Genomic DNA, 24,844 nt, shown 5'->3' on the forward strand with positions numbered 1-24,844 from the left:
CAGATTATCCGTGATTATTGTTATTTCCATAATTCATGCTATGCTTTTAATATTTTTTATTTATTTTTATCCCAGCAAATATACTTTGGTTTATATTACAACTCATTCAAAATACAAGAAAGTCAGGAATGAATTACATTCATTAAAGGAATGAACAATATACTTCTATCTTAACTATTAAACAAGCAAATCATTCATAACAAATTCACGTGAATTTAAATTAATGTGAATCTCACGTGAATGTAAATTTATGTGAATCTCACGTGAATTTAAATTTATGTGAATCTCACGTGAATTTAAATTTATGTGAATCTCACGTGAATATCACCTCAAACGATTCACGTGAGCAAATTGTGCGTGTGTAGTGTTCAGAAAGTATTATTAGTTTAATATTTATGATGTAAAATGTAATATATTTAAAAATATCTGTTAATCATAATGATTGTATTAGTTAATACAACTCGGCGTTCAATGTTATACTTTTGTTGGTAGTTATTATATTATTGCTATGTACATTTGTGCATAGGCGACTTTATGGCTCTACACTCGGTCTCTACATGTTCTGTGTGCATATTGATGACTAAGTCTTTAATTCATTTTTTGTAGTAGTTGTAGTTGTTACTGGCTTTGGAAGTGGATCGAAAGATACTGAAAAAGACAGTCAAAATCATAGATCGTAAAACAAAAATTAACCTGACAAAGCCTTGGCTTACACAATTGTATATCATTGAAAACAAAAGACTACGCAAACACTAACCCTACCAAACCCTTGTGGTGATCTCAGATACTCCAGAAGGGTAAGCAGATTATCTCCAAATGTGGCACCCATCGTATTGCTCATGCTATTACAAACCTGGTTAATAATTGAATTCGGTAAGTCGCATTTGTGAAAAGGAAACGGGCTTGAAGTGACGATATGATCGCATCTCCGATATCATCTGTCAAACAGATATTCCATATAGGTCAACGAACGGCGTCCGTAAAATTTACGAAAGGATGCTTTCAAAATCATCAAATGGAACTTTTAGTTAAATAGCATCCCTGTGAGCAGTCCCTGTTGAACTGGCTGTCAGTAACTGCGAGAACTCTTAGCTCTGTTCTACGTATCTGTTTGTTGTTTTAATCAACAAATATCCGGATCTGTCTTGTTTTATTTAAGTTCGATTACTGTTTATAATCTTCTGATGAGTTCAGCTTTTTCATTGATTTTTCTATAGTTTACTGTTTTGTTGTACAGGAATTGTACAACACATTTTGGAATTAGCTCTTGCTGCGACTACATGCTCCGGCAGCGTAAAGCAAACACCATTTAAAAAATCAAGTTGTGGTACTTTTACACAACTGGGTTAGCACGAGGGCCAACAAACATATTAAACCTCGCTACATTCTGCATTCTGCAACAGTAGTTTACCGCTGTTATAAATTCATGTAAACACACACGAAAACACTGCTTCTGCATCACCTTTTTTAACAAGACCATATAATATCACACACAAAGTACAAACAAGGAAAGTAACAAACAAGAGTATAAATGTGACATATATCATATACATGTATATAACCATTACTAAGGGAAATTGAATGCACGCGATCAAAAATAGCTCTTTTCTCACATGATACAAACGACAGCTGAGTTTATCTTTTAGTTTGCAGCAGCAGTTGTATTTAGATTGGAACCATGATGGATCTTGCTGACGATATGCTAGTACTTCACAGAGTATAAGCATCTTTTGCAATACCGGAATCTTCTGCAAGTCTGAAATTGAATGCAACAAGCTTTTTTAGATTTTTTTTCAGCAAAAATCGTATAATAATCAATTTAATATTCTTTACATATATCAATTACTTTTTTTGTGTAATAACAAAGAGTACTTTTGTCTTGAATTACAAGAATGCACATTACAATATATTGTTCTAGTAAGAAAAAGACGATTTTTCTAAAAGTACTCGAATTATCAATTTTGAAGCTAAGTGCGGAAAATTGATATTTCGTCAGTTATGAAGTAGCGTAATGCTAAATGTCTTGATAGACAACATATGTGTTACGTTGTCAGGACTTTTTTCTCAACAAACTATTGGCATTCAACTGTGGTTAATTAATTGTCGACTTGTTCTTTTTTTGGCATGTGGTTGACTTCAAACAAGAATTTTCAGAATAAAAACTTGCTTAATAGACAAACCTCTCCCAAAAAAATCAAAATGTGGTGACTTTATTGCACGCATATATCCTTTCAAACTTGAGATGACGGATGCAACATATACATTAACATAAAATAAAATTGAGAAAGGAAATGGGGAATGTGTCAAAGCGACAACAACGCGACCATAGAGCAGACAACAGCCGAAAGCCACCAATGGGTCTTCTATGTAGCGAGGAACTACCGCACCCGTAGGCGTCCTTCAGCTGGTCCCTTAAAAAATATGTATACTAGTACAGTGATGATGGAGGCATACTAAAATCCAAAATTATACACCACAAACTAAAATCAAAACCAACAAAGGCCAGAGGCTCCTGACTTAGGACAGGCGCAAAATTGCTCCAAAAAACGTCTGCTCCACAAAAATGTACGAATGAAAGATGATTTAAAAGAGGGATGAAAGATACCAAAGGTATTCTCAAACTCATTAATCGAAGTTAAACAGACAAATTTCATGGCAAAAAAATATAAGAAACATACAAGTAACAGTTCACAAAACACAATATAGAAAACCAAAGATTAAGCTATACGAACCCAATCAAATACTTAGGTTGATCTCAGGTGCTCTGAAAGGGTAAGGAGATCCTGATCCACAAGTGACATCCGTCGTGTTTCTCAAGTTATTACAATTTCGGTGAATATTCTAATTTAGTAAGTCACATTCGTGAAAAGAGAAGGGTTGTAGTGATGACATGTATAAGGAACGTATCCGATATCATATGTGAAACGACAACTCCATAACGGTCAATCAACTCGTGATGGCGTCCGTAAAATTAGCAAAGGGATGATTTCAACTTCACCATATGAAACTTTTGGTGTACAAGCTTCCTGGTGAGCAGCAACTCCTATCAAAACAATTATGATAAGAAAAACAATTAAAATATCGTTTAAATTTGGAGGTATATACTCCATATGCAGGCGCTGCTGGAATGTTGCTACATAGAAATGGAAAGTTTGCAATTGGGAAGCTGAAATCAGCTGTTTTATAGTACAGTTTTATTTTCAACCGACCCTCACTGTCAATTTGTAAATGTAAGTCAATATATGAGACAGACCTAACTGTTCAAAAAGTACTTGTTATATTCTTTATCACTAGTACGATGGGGTAGATTCATTGAACATTGTCTCAAATTTTGAATTACTTAGTAAGAGAACATCCTCTATGCAAAGTTTTTATCCGTCCTCCTGAGAAGTTTCAGTTTGATATCTCTTATAATAATAAAGAAACAAGCCAACAAGAAGAGGGACACAATTGGTTCCAGTTGAAATGCCGACCATCTGTGAAACATACGTACTTCAAATGTAACAAATATATTGTCAATGAAGAAATCAAGAATCTTGAAAATGACAGTTTCAGTGATTTTTTTTGTATGAATCATCGTGATTCTTTACAACGTAGGATATATCCCTCCCTAAGACCAGATACTTGTATCTGCGTTTGCCTTTCTTTTTTTTATGCAACAAAGCAATACCAACTCTTTCAAATCTTTTTTAGAAGGAATTCGGTATACTTGTGTAAAGTGTAGAAAAGTCAAAAGTTTTTACTATTACAAGATGAAAAGGTAAAAGATTGTATGTACAAAATATCGTTTGATTATTTTAGTATCCACATCTGATTCTAGTCAGTTTAACAATAAAAGAGGGATGAAAGATACCAAAATAACTTTGAACCCCATCTTTGATTGCTGATAGAATAAATGTTTATAATTGAGAAAGAGGTTTCGGGGAACACTGGGAAGACCCAGCAATATACTATTGTTTTAAAGGACACTTAAGTAGTTTAAGTATTTAATAGATTGTTAGACGATCCAATTCTTCATCTTTGTTTGAAATTTTAAAGAAACACAGAAAAGATCTATGACTATCCATGATTCTTAGGTAACTTTTGTCCCTCCCTTATCTTCAAGATCATCCCTGTGTTTAAAAGCAAAACTATTTCATCTGGCAAGGATAATAAAAAAAAAATGATAATTTGTGAATATTATTTTTGTTTATCAGAAAAAGGCAAAGAGTCGTGAGGGTATATGTTGAGTTTCCGAGTGAATAGTCAATACCTAATTCAAATATCAATCAATTTATGTTATGCAATGTGCACACACACACGATGTTGTTTTAAGCTTTAAGATTTGAAATGTTGAACCATATATTTCCTTGGTGGTTATATCAATCAGTGCCTTTGTACACAGTATTTATCTCCAAGTTGCTACGATATTCAAGACAAATAGACTATTTTCCTATAATGATGTCCTGGAAAGAGAATTATTCCTCAAAAAGAAGCCATCAAACCAGGAAATCTCTTTCCTTGGTGGTTATATCAAGCAGCGCCTTTGTACAAAGTAGTGATCTCCAAGTTGCTACGATTTTCAAGACATATAGACAATGTTTGCTATAATGATGTCCTTGAAAGAGAATTACTCCTCAAAAGGAAGCTATCAAACCAGGAAATCCAAGTGGTGAAGCTGAAGGCATTCCCTTATATCTTTTCGAGGACGCCATTAACATATAATAGCAAATATATTTTCTAATGTAGTAACGAAAATCCTGTTCCATACTCACGAATGTGACCTACCGAATTAGAATTCTTACCTGACGAGTAAAACTTATCAGTGCGTTTATTCTTACTGGAACAACATCACGGTTGGATGATCTTCTAACTTTCAGTCGCACTTTGAACTTTTGATGGGATACGTCTTCCTCATTTGTTGGTTTTCTATGTTTTTTAGGTTGTTTTTCGTCTGCTTGTCATGTTTTTTTTTTATTCAGGGTGATTTAATATAAGTTTCTACTATTGTCCAGTTTGTACTCTTTGCCTTTCTCTTGTCAAACAAAATAAACTACACATAATACATTCATGTAATATGTGCAAGGCACGTAGTTTTCTTTTGACAGTAATATTGAATACCCATATTACGTTTTTGTATTATTTTTTATGTCGTGTTTTCGGATTTAAACTCGGTGAAAATTTACTAATCGATTACTCGTTGTATTTACTGAGCGATAGTCGAGTACCCGCTCGGTAGTGACATTCCTAGTATTTTGTGTTTTTCTTTTTGTATAACTGTATGGCTTAAAATGGTTCCTTTTCAGTGCAGTTTGTATATAAACTCATCAAAGATACCAGGACTAAATTTTATATATACGCCAGACGCGCGTTTCGTCTACAAAAGACTCATCAGTGACGCTCGAATATGATGTGAATACGAATACATGTTTTGTTCTTTTTATATAAAGATTTATAAATTCCTTTTTGTTTGTATTTGTTGCGCGGGTTAATAATATATCTTATCATTTGTGTTTAACACCCACCAATGAATATTTGGATTTATATGATACAAAGCTTAACTGTCATTTGAAGAAAATATAACGTATTTCGCATTTTATAAAGAGACAGTGTTCAATAACCCGTAAAAATAATCCAACTAGTAATAAAGCTTTCCCTTCTATTGAAAATGTAATCAACTGTTTGTCGTTGGTTGCTGACTGTCAAATTTGTTTTTCATTATCTTCAACATACATTGTTTCAGGGTTTTTTTTTCGTTTGAATATGTCGTTGGTTTTTAATAATTTATGTAACAATACTAGTGCTTCTCATTGTACAGTGAATTTGTATGATCAGGTATTATGTAGAATCACTAGAATAATTATATATAATCCCTGAAAATTACCAGTGATTTAACATAATCACTGAATATTTTAATAATTATCCTACCCATTCCCTCATATGATTTCAAAGATATGAATAGTTCAAGGATCCTTTTTTCTGATAAACAAAAATAATATTCACAAATTATCATTTTTTTTTATTATCCTTGCCAGATGAAATAGTTTTGCTTTTAAACACAGGAATGATCTTGAAGATAAACCAACACAGGGTTTCCAGAGAACATTTTATTAGTGGTACATGTAACACAAAAGGCGAAGATGATTATGGAACATCTGGTTTTTTTTTCTTTCAAATAAACAGGAACTTCAAATAGTGGAAGATATTAGCAAGCAAAATCGAGGGAATTGTGCAAATGATGATACAAGCATGAAAATTACCACAAAGCATCATTATTGTATACTTTGTAAGAAATAACTGCTGGCCATTAAAAAAAATATGTTTTTCAAGATGGCCACGGCCATTTTCTAAAATGACTGTTTTCTTTATTTTGAAAATACTGATTTTTCTGGAAAACTTTTCTTTGAACTTCTTTTAGTAAAAATCAATTACCAGGTTTGGTGGCTACCTTCCTTACATCACATATTTATTAAAAATGAATATTTGACATATCCAGTATTTGCGCATGCGCGAAAATGTAACAAAATTCTTTCAAAAACATTTGAACTATTTACTATATATTTAGTTTTTTCGGATTTCTAATGATATTATGAATTGGTTTGAGAACATTTTAGAAGGTTATGATACACATGTGTTTCACACTTTTGCGCATGTGCAAACTATTTATAGGCATCAAGAGCGATTTGTATGCACTACCAGGCAATTCTCAGGTATTCGATGGATAAGGCGAAAATGTAGTAATCTGGAGAAACATCAAATGTAACTGCAGATCAGCCATTTTTGGAAATGCCTAAGCAAATTCAGTGGGAATGGCCTGATTTGTATGGAAAATAGAAGTGTATCGTCATGTTTGGTGGATTTCACATTGAAATGACTTGTTATAAAACTCTGGGTGATATATTGCGTGATAGGGGATAGACATGTTGTCTTACTGAAGCCAATTCTGCAACACCAAGAACGGCAGATTCTTTGTATGTACGGTATGTTCAAATGTACCTAGGACTAGACAGGGGCATCAGACAACTGCATGTATTTTGCTTAAAAATTGTTAATTTCAGATTATGAAAGCTAAACTCGGAATATATAATTATGTCATTACCCTGTGACGTTCAATGATTTAAAAGACTGGTGTAAGGAAATAGAGTCATCTCGACCACAGTTTAATTCTTGGCTTTCAATTATAAATTAAGAACTTCTTCTGATTTTGGTATTATGCTCATTTCATGAGTTAGACAGTCCATATAAAGCATGATAGCTAGTGTTTTAGGTCTTGAGCGTGTAAATTATACTCGATCGTTACCGACTCATCTCCGAGATATGACTTCCCTTCCCGAACATCACCGACAGGTGGCAAAGGAATTTGAAAATGATAATTTCACTGTACGTAAGACCAGTACATTTCTTTCTTGTAACACAATTGATCAGGCACAAAGACAGAATAATGCAATTGTGAAGGGCGATATTGGTGTCATAGGATTAACCGAAGATCCCATTTAGACAAATGGATGGTAGCTGGACCAGGAGTCAGTATACTAGAAGATTCATTTGAAAGATCTAGTGGTTTGGGTCATTCTAAAACAGACGAACGATATAATGAAGACTCTACGAAAACACAAGAAGATTTCTTTAAACAGCTTTTAAGGCTTTGTAAGTATGAACGAGTTTGGAAATTCATTTCTAAAAGAGTCGTCAGATTTGTAAAACAAAATACTTCATTTAGGAAATTGTTGATTCGGAAACAGGTAAGATATGTAAATAAACTCCAAGATATTGGTCCAAACAATACGAAGATCTTTTGAAGCAAATGCAAAACGAAGGAAAACCTGCTTTTTATAACCAAATAAAAAAGAACAACTTCTTATCTTTGGAAACGTCTTTGTCAAAAACAAAGCTAGAGAACCTTAAAAGTGAGTGCGACATCTATTGTAGACTTTTCATTTCTTGTCACAGTAGACAGTTTTACTTGGAATATTTCTTTATCCATAGAAACTAAACTGCTCCCCGTCTTTATCTCAGGATGTCACTTGAAATAGTGGTATTAAATCGCTGCAAATGGGTTTACTTGAAACATTCTGCGATTTGCTCTTCCGAATTCGGACGCATTTATCGTTGGTGGGGCAGCAATGATTATTTCTAGGTCATACAGTTAGGCAAAATTATTTGATGATTATGCTAATGATGTCATACTGCCTTATGTAAAATCTTGCATCGATAAGTATTCAAAAGTAGACATTGTATGTGATGTTTACTAAATGAATGATTTAAAGGCTGTGACAAGACAAAGGCAAGGTTATTGTGCCAGATGGAAAGGTGTTGGTTCTGGTTGAACACCAAGGGTATGGAGTAGTTTTCCCTTTTAACGAAACGAAATTGCTCAAGTTTCTTGCTGACAAAATTGCTTCTTAAGAGACTATTTTAAATGTGTATGTTACTCATGGTGAAAATATTCTTTGCAATTTCAATAAAGATACTTGCTATCTATCCCCTTGTAATCACGAAGAAGCAGATACACGAATGTTTGTCCATGTTCGGCATGATTATGAAAAGTGTTGTAAAATGTAATTTCAGGTAGTACTGACACAGATGTAATAGTATCAAGAATTGCAGAAACAGAAATCGCAAAATTAGGTAAAACAAATTGCGGATAGGTTATGGAAGGAATAACGACTTTTGATGGCTTCCTGCACGTGACATATCAAATGCGTTTGGTCCTTTTGTAGCTTTTTTCCCTTTCTTCCATGCATTTACTGGATGTGGCACTTTGTCAAATTGTCATGAGAAAGGCAAAAGGTCAGCTTGGCTAACAATGGAAGGTTTTCCAGATGTAAAGGATGTTTTTTTAGTCTTAAGTATGGAGCGAGGCACTGAGACAACTTAAACATCTACATATAAATGTATAAAAAATCAAAAATCATATGGAACAGTCTATTTTCAAGTAAGTATATAATTCTACGCAGAAAAAAATACTCTTCAAGCAATAGAAATATGCAGGTCACCCAACAGAAACATATGTTCTTCTCATTTATAGATTAGCAACAGCAATAAAAAGAGATAATTCAACCCACTCATGCTAGAATTATAAGGACAGAATGATGCAAACAATCTGAATCATAATTAATGCATATGATGTTAAACACTCCTCATTAACATCCTCATATTCAACATAAATAGTTTCACACAGGAAATATCATCTGCACATCAATGGTATAAACCTCCCAATAAAAGTGTTTGATGTTTAGCTTAAAGGAATTTTCCATCTGACATGGTATTCTTAAACAAAACTTAAAGTTAAATCAATTGTTACTTTTATTCTCTTGAGTAATATAACATTGTATAATACATGTATTGACTTTCTTCTGAATACTTTCCAACTGGTTAAAACGTATATTTTGTAATATTTGATTTGAAAGATTAAAAATTATTCAAAGACATATATATATAAAACATAAAAATCATAATGAGTCTGATAAATGGTTTGACATATGTGACAATCTGCCTGAGAATAACTCAGTTATTAGAACATCAGAGTTCGTTACTTTTTCTCGGTTGCTGTCTCAATTGCATTTATCAAATATCAATCATATATCTTTATAGAAGATAAATAATTTATTAACACAGCAGTAAATATTTACACTGAATGTTGAGCTTTTTAGGTATGAAATTAATAATTGGTTATCATTCACTTAGTAGCATTTAATAAGTACTACACTGCTCTCACTAGTAGCACGATTTCAGTCTGAAACGGTCATTTTGGTCTGATCACATCTTGATTGACTGGATTTACCGCTAGAAAAAATCGTCACGATATTTAAGATCGTTTAGTCGCCGTTCAGATCGATAGCCTCATCAGGTAAATCAGTTCGTTAAGGCATGTCAAGACGGTAAAGACTGAATCGTCTAGCGGGTTGTTTAGACCCATTAAGACCGTGTCAGACCAAAACAGACCATAGATACAAAAGAAGTTTCAAAATTTTCAGACCCTGTTTAGATCCGTTTAGTATACCGGTTTGATACCACGAGTTGCGCCCCTTCTACTCGATAATGCATTTTAGATTAATACATGTATATATGTATTTTATTATTAGAATTTGAAGTATATTTTGATTAATTAAAAAAAAAAGATTAAATCTTGTGTTAATTCTTTATTTCTTTTCTTGTTTTGTTGAGGAACTAATAAATTATTCGTCTATATATATATTTTGTTTATTTTTTAATAAATGTTAGTTTATATAAATATATATTGATAATTAAATGCAAGGACGTACGTTAATTGTATACACACCAGAATGTATGCCATAAATTTAACCTTGAAATGTTGTGAACACCGGTAAAAATGTTTTTTGTATTTGAAGATTAGTAAAGGAAAATCCTAAACGTAACCTAAAAAAGTTAAGGAGATGTGGTATGATTGCCAATGAGACAATCCACAGAAATGCAGCGGAGGCAAATTAACACAGTCATGCATATTTTTGTTGTTTCTTTAATTCGTTTTCTGTTGATATATGTCCTAGTTTACCGTTGAAGCTGTTGCTTTTTTGGTATGTTTATTTTTTTTTCGTGCGAGTTACTCTATTAAAGTTGGAAAAAAATATTCCCGACATTCGGAAATTCGAAAAAAGACTTCCCGGATCCCGAAACCTGATCATATACTGCATTCAGTCTCTGTCGGGACGATGTTAAAGTATCACCGTATATAAATTTTCATTCAAACAATATATCCTTATAATATTTATTTTCTTATCCATATAATATGTATATAGTACTTTGTATATACTTTGTATATATATATGGCGTTGATTTAAAATAAAATCTGTTTTAATTAAAACGTTCGAGTTCAATGGCACGTGCAAGTAATCAACCGGGTCAACAGGTAACAAAATCAATGATCCATAACGTAAGAAAGTACACGCCTATTATATTTTACAATTACTCTCGTCATCATTCTTGATAAAAAGGTCTAAACTTTAATAAAGAATGAATGAACACGTATTAGTGATGTCTGACCTTCAGTTTTTAATATAAATTAATGCTTATGTTTTTTTTTGTATTGAGCAAAGTAACGAATGTGAATCTATTATACGTTAAAGGTTCTTACAATATCTTATATGTCTAAACACTATACCAAAAGACCATGCAAAATATTTGATCGCCGCATGTAAAACCATTAAAAAAACATGTACTGTTAGGAAGTTTGTTTAGTATTCAAAAGAAACGTTTCGCTTCTCTACTTATATAGTTTAGAGAGTATTCCTTTAAATTGTGTCAGTTATATAAAGTAGTGTGTATTTGTATTCTATTTATTTATCTAAATGCATCATTATAATATACATTTTGTATTTCACAACTATATATACTATACGTTGTAGTGTGATTGATTGTTGTTTAAAGTCCAGTGGCAAATACTTCATGCATGTTCAGGACCAGCTGCATGTAAGTTTATGACATGTATGGAACTCACCGGTGTAGTTTTCACGTGTTATAATAGATAAAAGAATAATTATTTTTTAAGATATCGAAACATAAAGGAGGCAAGGCGCATGGATTACCCGCACTTATCAGTTCTTTTCTCTTTTTTGTCTTAAAAAAATAATTATTTTTCGATTTTTTTAATATGTTTATATAATTTACGATAACTGTGGTGTATACGTGCTGTCAGACGAAAGATACATATGTGCCCTCTAAATTTCTTTTTTACTATGGATTGTATGCTTTCGTATTGACGTTTAACACACAACTTTAATTACTGACTGTGATGTATGTAGAAATTCAAACGTACTGGAGAATGAAGGATGCAAATCCAAGCTTTGAATTAAAATGGTCATTAAAATTGCCACACAAATAAAAGAACAAGTGTAAGTGTTGGAATGACATATACAATATATCACCATGTGCATTGTCGGAGAATTTAATTTTGATTTTACCTTGGTAACTGGACAAAATTGAAGAGAGGCAGCCCAATCTTTTCTCCTTTTTGTTACGAGTACAAATAGATTTTATTTGCTTTATAGACATCGAATAGAATTCAGGGCATAACATTACGGAATATGATCTTCAAAATATACAATTTAATACCAATAACATATATATATATATATAAAAGTAATTTTTTGATCATCAGTGCAAGCAGTAGCGTTTGTTTGATTTTAAAACACGAATCGATCTATACTATTTAAAATTACAATACGCAAGCTGAAACCGTACCAAGTGATTATTATTTTTGCACACGACATCTAGGCTGTCGTCCCACCTCTAACAGTAGACGGTTCTCTTGGTGGGGATATTGTGCATTCAACCGTGGATATGATAAAATATCTGTAATAAACAAAATTGTAATGTTTTGATTGTGTAATGTCTTAATTTTTAAGGTTACGCGGGTTCGGTATTAAGCGGGACAATTGGTATGAACACATTTTGATATACGTGTAAATTATATTAAAAGAAGCTTTCAAACGCTGTTATTTTCGAGGATATTTAAAGATACAAATAAAAAAATCCTTTTTATGTTTTTGAATTAGGCTTTTAATTTTCATTCCTAATTATATATCATTGTAGAAAAAAATTATTTTATACATTTAAAGTACATGTAATTCTTTATGCTAGCTAGTCCACGAATAAAATTGCATAAATCACAAAAACACACTCGGGAATAGCAAGAAAGTTTACCAAAAAAGTAGTGTGAACTTTACTGTTTTTTTTTTTTATCATATATTTTTCTGATAGTTTTCCCGACCTATTCACCTATTTTCAAACTTGAAAAGGGACCTCTTTAAGCGGCACGAGCCTGGAACATGTACGCATGACAGTTGTAAGTAACAGCTATATAAATATACAAGAGAAGATGTGGTATGATTGCGAATGAAACACTATATGTCACTGTACGGCCGTCAACAATGAGCAAAGCACATACCGCATAGTCAGCTATAAAATGCATTTCAAAGATACTATAATTAGAATAAAAGGTTAACGTACTTACAAAATATGTCATCTTAAAGAATGTGATTTCACAAATAAATTATTTTCAAATTCGCAGTCCAAGTCAACCTAAAATCGGTTACACACATTTTTAATGTTATAAATCCATTCCAACAATATCATTTTAAACACACACTAGCTTGCCTTTTCATTAATTTGAATAATACAAATTCAACTAAATTTTGTTTATTCCCATCAACAGAGAAATCTCACACGCATCCCAGACGTTAATAATACTCATGCACTTCAATTTTGATAAACAATTTATTGATACGGATGACAACGCTTTAACATACGGTTACATTAGGGTTAAAAAAAATGTGAACTTGTTTTTAATTGAATTCAAAGATAGATTAAACGGTAGCTTTAGGCAGCAACCATTTGATTTTCTGGGGGTGGAAGGGGGGGGGGGGGGGGGGCTATGTTGTTTTTTTTGGAAAAAAAAGTTTGTTTCCAGTTTTGGAGAAAAAATAATTTGTTTTTGACCCCAACAATTTTATTTAGATCATGCTGTAAATTATATTTATAAAAACCATTTATTTGTAAATACCGCATAAATCAGTCTGTTCACTGTTTGAATATAGAAACTTGTCGATTTTATAATATTGAGAGATATCCGAGATTTTGTAATATGGTGTGATAAACAAGTAATTGAAGATGAATATCATTTTATTTTAGTATGCGAAAAGTATAATGAACTTCGAAAAAAATTTATCAAACCATATTGTTGGAGAAAACCGTCGAATCTTAAACTTTTTAGACGATCAATGCATTTGAATGGGGGCATATATATACAGTTGGAACTCGCCCCTTTTTTATGCTCGGTTGGGACCCCCTTTTAAAGTGGTTGGGTTCTCACCAGTATCTGTTCATAATGTAAAGGAACTTACCAATTAAAGGGAAGTTTTTATTTCTGACTGAGAAGGTACGAAATTAAATTCATTCATTAATGCTAAAAATCCATTTGATCCTATTCTACTGTACTGTTATAATGGTATACCTACTTATATGATTATTTGACTAATTGTTTAAATGTAAATATATTTCACTGATGTAATTGAATATTTGTAATAATTATTTTCTGTAAGTTGTATTGCTTACGAATAAAAGATTATATTATTAATAAAATATATATTATAACTTTCTTTTTTTGATTGGATGACCATGCAGTGGTGTTGCAACGCCAAAAACTGGTAATAGAAAGCTATTTTAATTTGATACATATGACAATGAATCTTAACAAAAGGTTCTATAAATTCAATTGTGAAAAAAATTACAATACCGTGCATTAACTCAAGTTGACAACAACCGTCCATCAACAAATATTACTCGATATTCATTGAAATGATAACAAGTAAACAGTTATTGTAAAAGCAGAGCAGTCTTAAATTCTAATAGTTTTGTCAAAAATGATTCAAAGTTTTACCGATGCAACAATATTTTATATATTTTGAGTTGAAATGGCCTAGCGGTAGTCTGATCACTTCGAATGCAACACGCTTAATCTTTGCTGGGCATTCGTAAAGTTTTTAAACTAAAATAAGATCTTTATTATTAGCTATCAAAACATATCTTATATGTAAGCTATTTATTATAAATCTACGAGGAGTTTCGATTGTCAAAGAAGTTGATTACAAAAAACCGCAAATACAATGTCACAATTGTTTGTACTTAAACTGCTAAATACCTATTTATTTTTTCACCAAACACAGCTCCGCGTTCGACACCTTCCTTTGGAAGTATATAATATTTGTAGAACTTAAATAAATCGTAGGTCAGTTGATTAGTAATTACGTTGATTCTGATAAACTGACTGTTTTATATACTTTGAATGTTAAAAAAGATTGAATGGTCTCTTCTGATACTCAAATAAGTTGAAGACAACCCATGCTTTGCAAATTTTAGGGGGCGCACGCCCGCCACGCCCCCGCCTAAATCCGCCCCTGCTAATGGTTTAATTATGTCGTAATTTGCTAGGTCAGTGTCGGATTCTGGGCGACATAGCGTACACTTTCCTTTTAATTTTTAGCGTTATTAATATCGTAATTTTTGTATCCTTGCTATCCTTGCTAAATCTTCTTCTGTATATCACAGCTAGTGAATAAGTCTAGATGTCCGTACAGTGTATAGTAAGATCTTTTTTCCACACATGCATGGACATTTCATTAGTATAGAAAGTTCGCTATAGTGTTCCATCATGGTTTTAGTGCAGTTTCGAGAGCTTATAGTGCACCGAGGCGGCCTAGGTTATTTTTAGACGCACCGTAAAGTCCCAGTCACACCATTGCAACAACGTCCTGTTTTGATAAATTTGTTAAAATGCTGGGACCATGATACTAATAGTATAATATTTCCGTTTTAAATAGTAATTGTTATGAATGATAATATTTTATATGTATGCTGTCTTAGTTTTTAAATAGTTATTTGGTGAATATGGTGTCTCGTAAGTCATTTTTGGACAGGATATTTTTGTTTTATAGTGTATGTTTATTCTGCACGAATAATTTTTATCGCTATCATTATAAAAAACTAGACCATGTAAACCGTATGAGATCGCACACAAGACAGCTGATTAGATAAATGGGATGAATTGTTACGCGTACATAAAACTGATATCCAATCGAATGCCAGCAGACACCTGTCAGTAAAAACAAATTGTAAGCGTGGATGGTTAGAGATTTATTTGTGTATTCGATATTTGAAAAATAAGTTAGATAGTCACTATTCGTTTTCCCTTTTTTTCAGCCGGATTTCAATAACTGTTTTTACACTTTCTTAATTAACAGAAAGGTATTTAAATAGAAGCGCACCACATGTAACAGAGATTTACAAGCATTTAATATAGCGACTTTTGTTTTCCGGAACGTCCTATTTTAAATAATTCACAGACTTTTGCAATATTAAACCTTTATTTTTTACCTTCAAAAACTGCTCAAACTTTTATTCTCAGACTAGACAGCATGAAAGACATAAACACTTTTATAAGTCAGTGTACACACGGTGTTTTCCAAACTTGGTAATTTCTTCGCCCAGGGATATGAATTTGACATTAAAAGTCCCTCAAAGTTTTACAATACCCGGTCGTGTCATTTCCGTATATTGTAGATGGAACGAGTGATATACATACACCAGGCATACATGTTCCAATACAGGTAAATTTTACCTTTTTGGAGGACTCCTAAGTGGGGATGCGTTGCATGTGTGCTAATCTAAAACAAAATCTAATCTTTTATTTTTCTAAACTGCGTTACATGCAAATGCGAAATAATTAGTGTTGTTTGTTCAGTCCAATTTATTTATAAATATTAATTTATTCTTTTGAATAAAAAAATCTGCGCATGTAAACTTCAATGAATACAATAGTATTTAATACTAGTAGCCTAAATGTAAAACAATTGCGGCAAGATTTGAGGTTGAAGCGGCTCGATCAAAACGTGAATAGATTAGAAATTGTCATCATTTTTCTAATTAATTACAAAGTATTTTGTGAGAACAAATACTTATATTTTAGTGATGGTGATTCATTGTTGTTTGCCTCAGTCACCTCCAGTGGCAAATATTTCATTCGTGTTCATAACGAGAACACAAGTTTTAAATATAATAGGAAGAACTTCAAATAGTCGTTCGACAATAAGATTAAAAGTTAACTTGAAATACCACTGGATAATGAGAGAAGATTTAATAAGGATAGAAATTTAGCCTTGCAACAGCTCGCTACAGTGGGACCACTAACATAATTGAGGAAGAGTTTTCAATTTGCATAGAGCGATGGTCCTCTCAATCTACTCTGATGTCGGCCATCTCTATTCATACGTGTAGATACCAACATCACATAACGGCATCTAATTTAGATAAGATCATGACTTTAAAATCGCATTAGTAACGGTGACAATTCTGTTCAATTGTATTGTTTATTATGCTCGAGTTTTTGATATGACTATGCGACCTCTCTCCTGGTTGGTCTCGTGAGAATAAGTTCCCCTCGACAGCGAAAGGACTTTTATAGTCCGAATCCCAAACGGGTCTAACAAAGAGTTTTTTTCTTTCTTTCGAACTGTTAGCTTGTGAACTTACACGTTAAAAATCCATCCCAGTGTGTCGGTCTAGTACAAAGCAGGCTTAATTTTCATATTATATTTCCATATTATAGTTTTGTCCTAAATCTACTGATTTATATCACACCTGCTATAATTTTCAACGATCGAAATAAAAAAAAAAATGGTACGTGAAATATTTCTACGGAACATTTGGATTTTTTGTCTAAAATTAATCACTGCTCCCGTATTATTTAGTCTTGTTGCGGTTTAGGCTTTTTATTCTGTATAGGTTTCTTTCTATTACAACAATCTGTGTGTTGACTCTTAATGTTTTGATTGATATGTGTCGTTGGGTTGATGTCGTATTAATGTATACCTTTAAAATTGTTTTCAAAACCAAATGATTGATTGGGTATAGAAATATTCACATCTCTTGACTTACCCCGTTCGACAGTATATCTTTGCTAAAATTGGGTGCAGACGTTTGGTTGTTCGGTTGTATAAATAAGCAGCCGCATTTGGTCGAAAACAAAATAGTCTATGCATGGTGTAGTGAGAGTTTCGCGCTATCTATACGTTAAAAAAAATTGAATAAATCGTTGAAGGGATATACGAACTTCGATTGAAATTTCTAAAAACGAAAAAGGTCACCTGAATCTCCAAGTAAGCCAATCGCATGGTTGAATTTAACACTTTAGAAGAAACGAAACGGCCAAAATAAGTTTAGTCTTATTATAAATTGTTGCCAACTTTTTCGTCCGTTTTTGCTTTTATGAAAACTTTACCAGATATATATATATAAAGATTTGCCAGTAATTGTTTCACCAAAACGAGCTCAACTACATGTCGTTGTTTTACGCTTCAACATAAATGCATATGTATGTATACAATGGAGACTGTTTTCTGTTCTACTGCCCTTGTCCTAGATTGGCTGTATACAATCTAATCCCTGACATGGACTACTTTATCAAATGTTTACAAACAAATAAATGCAAAGAGAAAGATTCGGAAAGAAATTCTAAAATTTACGCTAAAAAATAAAATACACAAAAATGGAAACAGTTTTAGACAATTATCATTTGAGAACTATATATAATTAGCATGCATCACTAAATAAAACTGAAAAATTGATTGCTCCCTTAATGTCCAGTGGCAAATGTATCACGCATATTCATGACGAGATGCGAAATGGATCGACCTGAAGCAAATAATTGATACATCACCAAGACAGAGAGTTCGCTGAGGTAAAACGTATGCCGTACTAGAATGCTGTATTGATTTTGCTCATTGTTAAAGGCCGTACAGTGACCTTTGAACGACTTTGACCCCCACCCCCCTTGCAGAGCTATAGAAAAACAGTACATTAACGGGTGTTACACAGACTCTTTTTCGATGATACACAGCCTCTTCTTAGTTGTTACACGGACACTTTTTATGAATAGAATCACTCGTGCATGATCAGTGAGTTCATGGGCACATTAATTTTCAATTAGATTTGAACTTTTTGGTTCACCGACTTATTTCCTGTCCTGTTATTGGATAAAATATTTACGTTAGCATCAATATCTATATTCCGAAACATTTCCAGTAAAATACTATTCATATCAGTACACTAAGGGATTAGACATTTAACTTCAAGGGGGGGGGGGGGAGGGTATGGTATAGTAAATCAAATTGTCATCATTGTTGGGTTTCTCGTCTGAATATTTTACATTAACTGTGTCAGATGCCTCATTACAGGCTGAACCTTTAATAGGGTGCTCATTATAAAGTTTTAGTTTTTAGTCATTGTTGAAGGGTGTGCAGTGACCTATTATATAGTGACTAACAAGTAAATCACTTGGTCTACATGGTTTAAATGGTTGATAGTCGTCTCACCATATCTCCTTAGGCCAAAATAAAAATTGTTTGTTTCCCCTCCCCACACCCAGGTCAAAAATAAGCCCCCTGGGATGGGAAACAGACATTCTTTTAAATGTGGCCTTATTCATGATCTTTTTATTGAAATTCTGTAATAAGAAGATTTTACTAGTCTATAAGTATCACATAAACTTCACATTATCAATAATCCATTAAAATGAAGTCCAGTCAAAATAACCATGCCAGACAGATATACATGATATATGACTGATAATTTCATGAATTTCATGAATTTCTGAATTTACACAGTTCTTCCATACCCCAAATTTATGGTTAAACGTTTATCATGTTTATAGTAACCATAGAAACAGAGAAAAAGACTAAACATAAAAACCATGAAAATGGTGTCATTGTCAGATGAAATAAGCCATTCAAAAATGTCAAACATGTACACCTTACATTTATTCCATAATTATGCCTATTAAATATTACTACATAATTAAAGTAGTGATCCTATACATGTACAATGTAGCTTATAGCTTATGAGAAACATTGATGACCTTCGGCTATTGTCTGCTCTGTAGTCGGGTTGTTGTCTTTTTGGCACATTCCCCATTTCCAGTGTCAATTTTATTAGGAAGTATAAACTGAGAAACAAACCTAACCATGTTAACATTGTATTAAACTGAAATAACCTTAACCACTTAAATTATCCATGAAGGTCAAGGTCAGGTCAACCCAACCTGATAGACAAGTAGATCTTTCAAGATACTCATATACAATAAAATGTATCCAATTACATATATAAAATATACAGTATAAGAGAGCATTTCATTGATTAAGTAACAAACAGGCTATTATTTGAACTTGGAATTATTTTTAATTATGGAATTGCATAATTTCCTGTGTTTAAATTTTTTTTATAAATTCCATGTTTATTTTGTATTATGATCTTTTGAGCAGTTAATTACACTTTCCATACAATATATTTTGGTAAGATAGTGTTGTGCGCAGCACAGTACATTCTATTGAAAATATACTATTTTCTTTGTAATAGAAAGTGTTGTGCGCAGCACAGAACATTTCAGTACAGAATAATCATGGAATTTATTAAAAATTTCAATAACAAGAAATCAAGCAAATTCCATAGTTAAAAATAATTCCAGGTTCAAATAATAGACCGTTAACAGTATATTTTACATGCAGTCATTGAACCATGAAAATGGGGTCAGGTGCAATGTACATATAATTGCAAACTGAAACATCATAACATATTATTAATTAGCTACTAGCATCTGAATACAAGACAAGAAACATCCAGCTCTTTTAGCTTTTAAAATGTAAAGCTCTATAAAATAGCTTACATCATCACCCCAAGACTGTAATACAAATTTCTTGTATACAACCAACTTTCATGACTTTTGTGTAAGGCGAGACAAAATAAAATGATACTTTGAAGTACATGTATTGTTTAATATGTTTGACTACTATTATAAAATGCCAGTTTCAGAATGAACAGTAATTTAGAAGATTATTAAAATACATGTAGATACATTCAGACTATTATAACTATACAGCAAGCTGTCATTCGACTCTAACCAACAACCATGCCAGGGCTGTAAAGCTTGTCTAGGTTGGTAAAAACTTCCATCATCATGCATATATATGACACTAACCAATAGTGATGGACCGTGACAGACCCTCATGGAAAGTAAAGGAGGTTTAACACTCCCTGGTGGTACATGTAGCCAACAATAGCAACGGCAGCATAGAAACTCTTATTATATCCAAATTCTTATTTCAAATGAATAATTATCCAAGGTGAATTAGATGATGTATGATCATGATGCTGCACTTTTAGTATTGACAATGATTGATATAAACTAGAAATTTCCATTATTCCAATTTTCTATTCTTAATGATATAACTATCCAAGATAATCATGGAATTAAGATATGATGCACTACTAATATTCCTAGAAAACTTTAAATTCTCTTTATTTCAAATTGTTAATATTACTTATTTCAAATATATATATATATATATCAAAGGTATGCTCTGTCACCAAGTAATGTACATGTAGTACATTGTATTTCCTACATTTTTTTCTATGAATTGTAAGTTTGCTATTTGTTCAATTCACAATTTTCTTTTTGTCCAATCAGATCATCCCATCAACTGTACATCATGACATAATGCTGTTAGCTCTATCAACGTTATTTCCAAACCAATAAGTAACACAAAATTATGAATGAATCCACCATTTCACAATTTATAGCTACAGGTACAAATGAGGTACCATATGAGAGTAACTTAGTGACACTATATATTTCCTATATATATACATTGATATACATGATATATGCCGCTTCATAATCTGGCTGGGAATCATGCTCAAACCAATGTGATATCTTATCTACAAAAAAAATATACATTAAGAATAAAGTATTTATTATATATAAACTTGTATTTATCTACAAGAAAAACTAGCAATCATAATTTGCTTGACAACAAAGTTTAATGATGTAAAGAAATGAATTTATGACTTATACAATTTAATTGATAAGTCCCTTATGAGAAGAAGAATAAAACCTTTTTTTTTGAGGTTCTATTTCTAAAACAAAATGTTCTCTCTTTCTACATCAATGTTTTCTTAGGTGTATACTTCATTGAAGGGTTACTGTCTAATAGAGGCTATAGCACATACTTGTTGTGATCAATTTATAATACTTTTTTATTTTAAAATAGAATTTGTTGAATATTACTACCAACGTGACATGGTGACAAAGCAAATAGTATTTATAAGATTCTTCTTCTTCCATTTTTCTTCTTCTTCTTTATAATCCATCAACATACTGATGATAACGTGTCGGGCACTTATTTAACTATGCCGCGCATGCGTGGGAACTTATTTTTATTTAGTCATGACAGTCATGACAGTGAATAATATACAAAAGATAAAAATAAAAATTTCAGCATAATTTCTTTTTCTTCTGTTATAACATATATTTAAGTTCTACAAAATTTAGAGCATAACAAATCATTTATAACAAAATAATGTATCATACCTGGTAAAATCTTAAATTTCTTATCACAAAAGATGAAAAGTGTTAAAAATTGTTGTTAAGGAGCAATGCCGTCTCATCATTTGGAATCAGGCATGTCAGGGCGCAATATCAATATACTCCTTTTTTGCCCCGGGCAATTTTGAGGTTATTGCATATATACAAACCCAGGCCTTGAACATGTTGAAGGTATTCATAACACATATGTGACAAATTATAATTATTGTACATCACCCACCAGTGGCTATATAAATAGGTATATCATCGTCGTAACTAGTCCGAGATTACTCTGACGTCCAAACGGCTGTTTTGCCAGACAAGCTTGTCTCGGACTACATGTAACATGTGAAGATTGGTTGGTTATTGGTTAATAATAAAAAGTGACAAATATTTCATGCAAATTTAGGACATGACAGTTATCAATACATTACCATACAATATGTAGGATTACTCGATCAGGGGTTTAGGTCTTGTAACTGTTGTAATAGGCCATCCCGCACATCCATACCATTGTGAATACCCCACATGTCAATGCATGTTAGGCAATAAACAGGGGTGGATCCAGCCATTTTTAAAAGGGGGTTTAAACCATACTAGTTTATATGTAACTTTTTAAATCATGCATTGATCTTCCAAAAAACATGAAAAAGGGGTGGGGGGTGTTCCAATCACAGGAACAATTTTTTAACAAGCCCAAATTTTTACATTGCCTTTGAACAGGCTACTATCCAAGAGTGTGGAGTATTGGAACGTCGATTCATACCTGTATGCACAAATTTAACAAATGTGAACATTTTCCCTTCAAACTCTTGGGTGATGATCCATGATCAATGATTATTCTGATACTCACCAATTGCAATTTCCAGCTCAGCTTATATTGTACTATAGTTTCCTTCTACCATGTCAACGATTTTGTGTAAAATAAGTTACTATTAGAAGCGCTGACACTGCCGACACACATGCGACATGAATGCAACAAAAATAAAGAGGGTACGGTAACGTTAAATCGTTTACGGGCGAAGAATTATTTTCCGTTTTTAATTAAACTTGTCAGATTTGATTAATTATCGTCGAAAAATGTCCCTAATGGATAGTCATTCAAATTAAACCAGCTTCAATATGCTGTATGCATGTAATATATATGTAACCTGGTCTTTAAATGTACTTTAAGTACAGTGTCTGACGTATAAACATTTTCTTGATTATTTATCCTATTTCAAATATAAATTTGAATGAATTTTCTGCTATAATATTCAAACTTTATTTTTTAACGAAGGCTTCTGGTATGTAGTTTTTCTTACAAAAGGCTCTCGAATTATAGACACATTAAAAAATAAAAATGGAAAGTCAAACGCATGAGTCTGGCAAAAATAAACGGAATAAACGGAAAACGATAATTAGACAGAGTTATATATATATATATATTTCCCTGCCTCAAATTTACTCAAATGCAATTTATATAGGTAACATAAAAAGATAAATGATAATGCATTCATTTACAATATTTAAAAATAGTTACATCTTAAATTTAATTTAACATATTAAGATCACGTTTTCAAGTGTTCACGGCCGACATCCGTTATTATTAAATAAGGGTGTAAAAATGAATGACAAATTCTTTACCACGTACGGCAGTCTGTAATTGCATATAAAACGTATTGCAATCACTTGTAAACCATTAAATATAAAGGTTCAGGTGCTTATATTCAATAAATAAATATTATTTCGGCAATCTGTTGATTTTTTTTAGTCAATTCGCGGCGATTTGTGCAGCAGTATGACTTTGAGCTACTTTTTTATTCATATAATTATAAAACAATGTTTAATAATTTTAAAAATAGGAAGAAGTTAGAATTCAAATTGAATATTTGTTTTATTTAAATAACATGATTAAGGGGACGTGGTAGACTTTCAGTTAAAAAAAAATCGTCTTCTTTCACAGTTTTATTTTATTCTTGAAAGGGGAGCAACCCCTGATAAATAATGGGAAAGTTTCACTCGTTTTGTGTCCAAATTATTAAAATCTGAACACGACTGGACACGGTCTGACAACATCTTGACGTCAGTTTGTATCCATGGTCTGTTATGGTCTGACACGGTCTTAACGGATCTAAACAGCTCGCTAGAAGATACAGTCTTAAATATCTTGACATGCCTTAACGGACTAATTTACCTAATGAGACTATCGATCCGAATGGAGACTTAACGAACTGACAAATCTTGACGTTTTCCTCTAGCGGTAAATCCAGTCAATTAAGATACGATCAGACCAAAATGACCGTTTCAGACTGAAATCGTGCTACTAGTGTCTGTTTGTCTGAGATTGTTTGGATTGATCATGTTGAATAGACAATGTCTGACTTTTTGAAATTTCCTTATAAATCATGACTTTGTTGCAACTCCTATCAGAGAAACAAAGTTTATAACATGATCATATCATTCATATTATCTTAAATAATTGTTTCCATATATCACTGTATATATAAGGAGTCATCCATCAACCATGTAAACATGAAGCTGTTACTTCAGTATCACCACTGTTCTGACTTTACTACTAAAAATTACTTGATCATTGCTTCAAATAATATCTATGCAGATTGCACTTCTGCACACATCCAAGCCAAATCAACAATTCAGATATCTGTTTTCTGTCTTCCCGCTCTGATTTCCTATTTCGTCATTATTCCAAATTGCCTTCACATGGTCAGATGCTATGGTTAGGTATACAAATATAACCTGAAAAAGATTAAAGTTTATGCCAGTGTGTAGAACACTTTTTATGGTTCAATGAAATAATAGACCTTTAAAAGTACAACCGAGGTTTACACAGGAACAGTTAACAGTTTATAGTAATACATGGCTTTATTTGCAATAGCAATAGCTAGATTGTGATAAGATCAAAGTAGGTCATCTTGAACGTAATAAACAACT

General features: G+C 32.3%; 1 protein-coding gene and 1 long non-coding RNA gene across 3 annotated transcripts in view; both read right to left on the reverse strand.

The window, feature by feature from the left end:
- The window catches only part of LOC139527543 (plasminogen-like), a 94,148-nt gene that overhangs the window by 23,110 nt on the left and 46,194 nt on the right, over window positions 1–24,844 (reverse strand). The window lies entirely within an intron of this gene.
- LOC139527524 (uncharacterized) lies at window positions 20,301–23,302 on the reverse strand. The gene is made up of 2 exons (XR_011665372.1): window positions 22,764–23,302; window positions 20,301–21,264 (listed from the first exon to the last, which is right to left on the reverse strand). It is a non-coding gene; the product is annotated as an uncharacterized lncRNA (long non-coding RNA).

The sequence above is a fragment of the Mytilus edulis genome, chromosome 6 (genome assembly GCF_963676685.1).
Source record: "Mytilus edulis chromosome 6, xbMytEdul2.2, whole genome shotgun sequence".
In the NCBI taxonomy this organism is placed as follows: domain Eukaryota; kingdom Metazoa; phylum Mollusca; class Bivalvia; order Mytilida; family Mytilidae; genus Mytilus; species Mytilus edulis.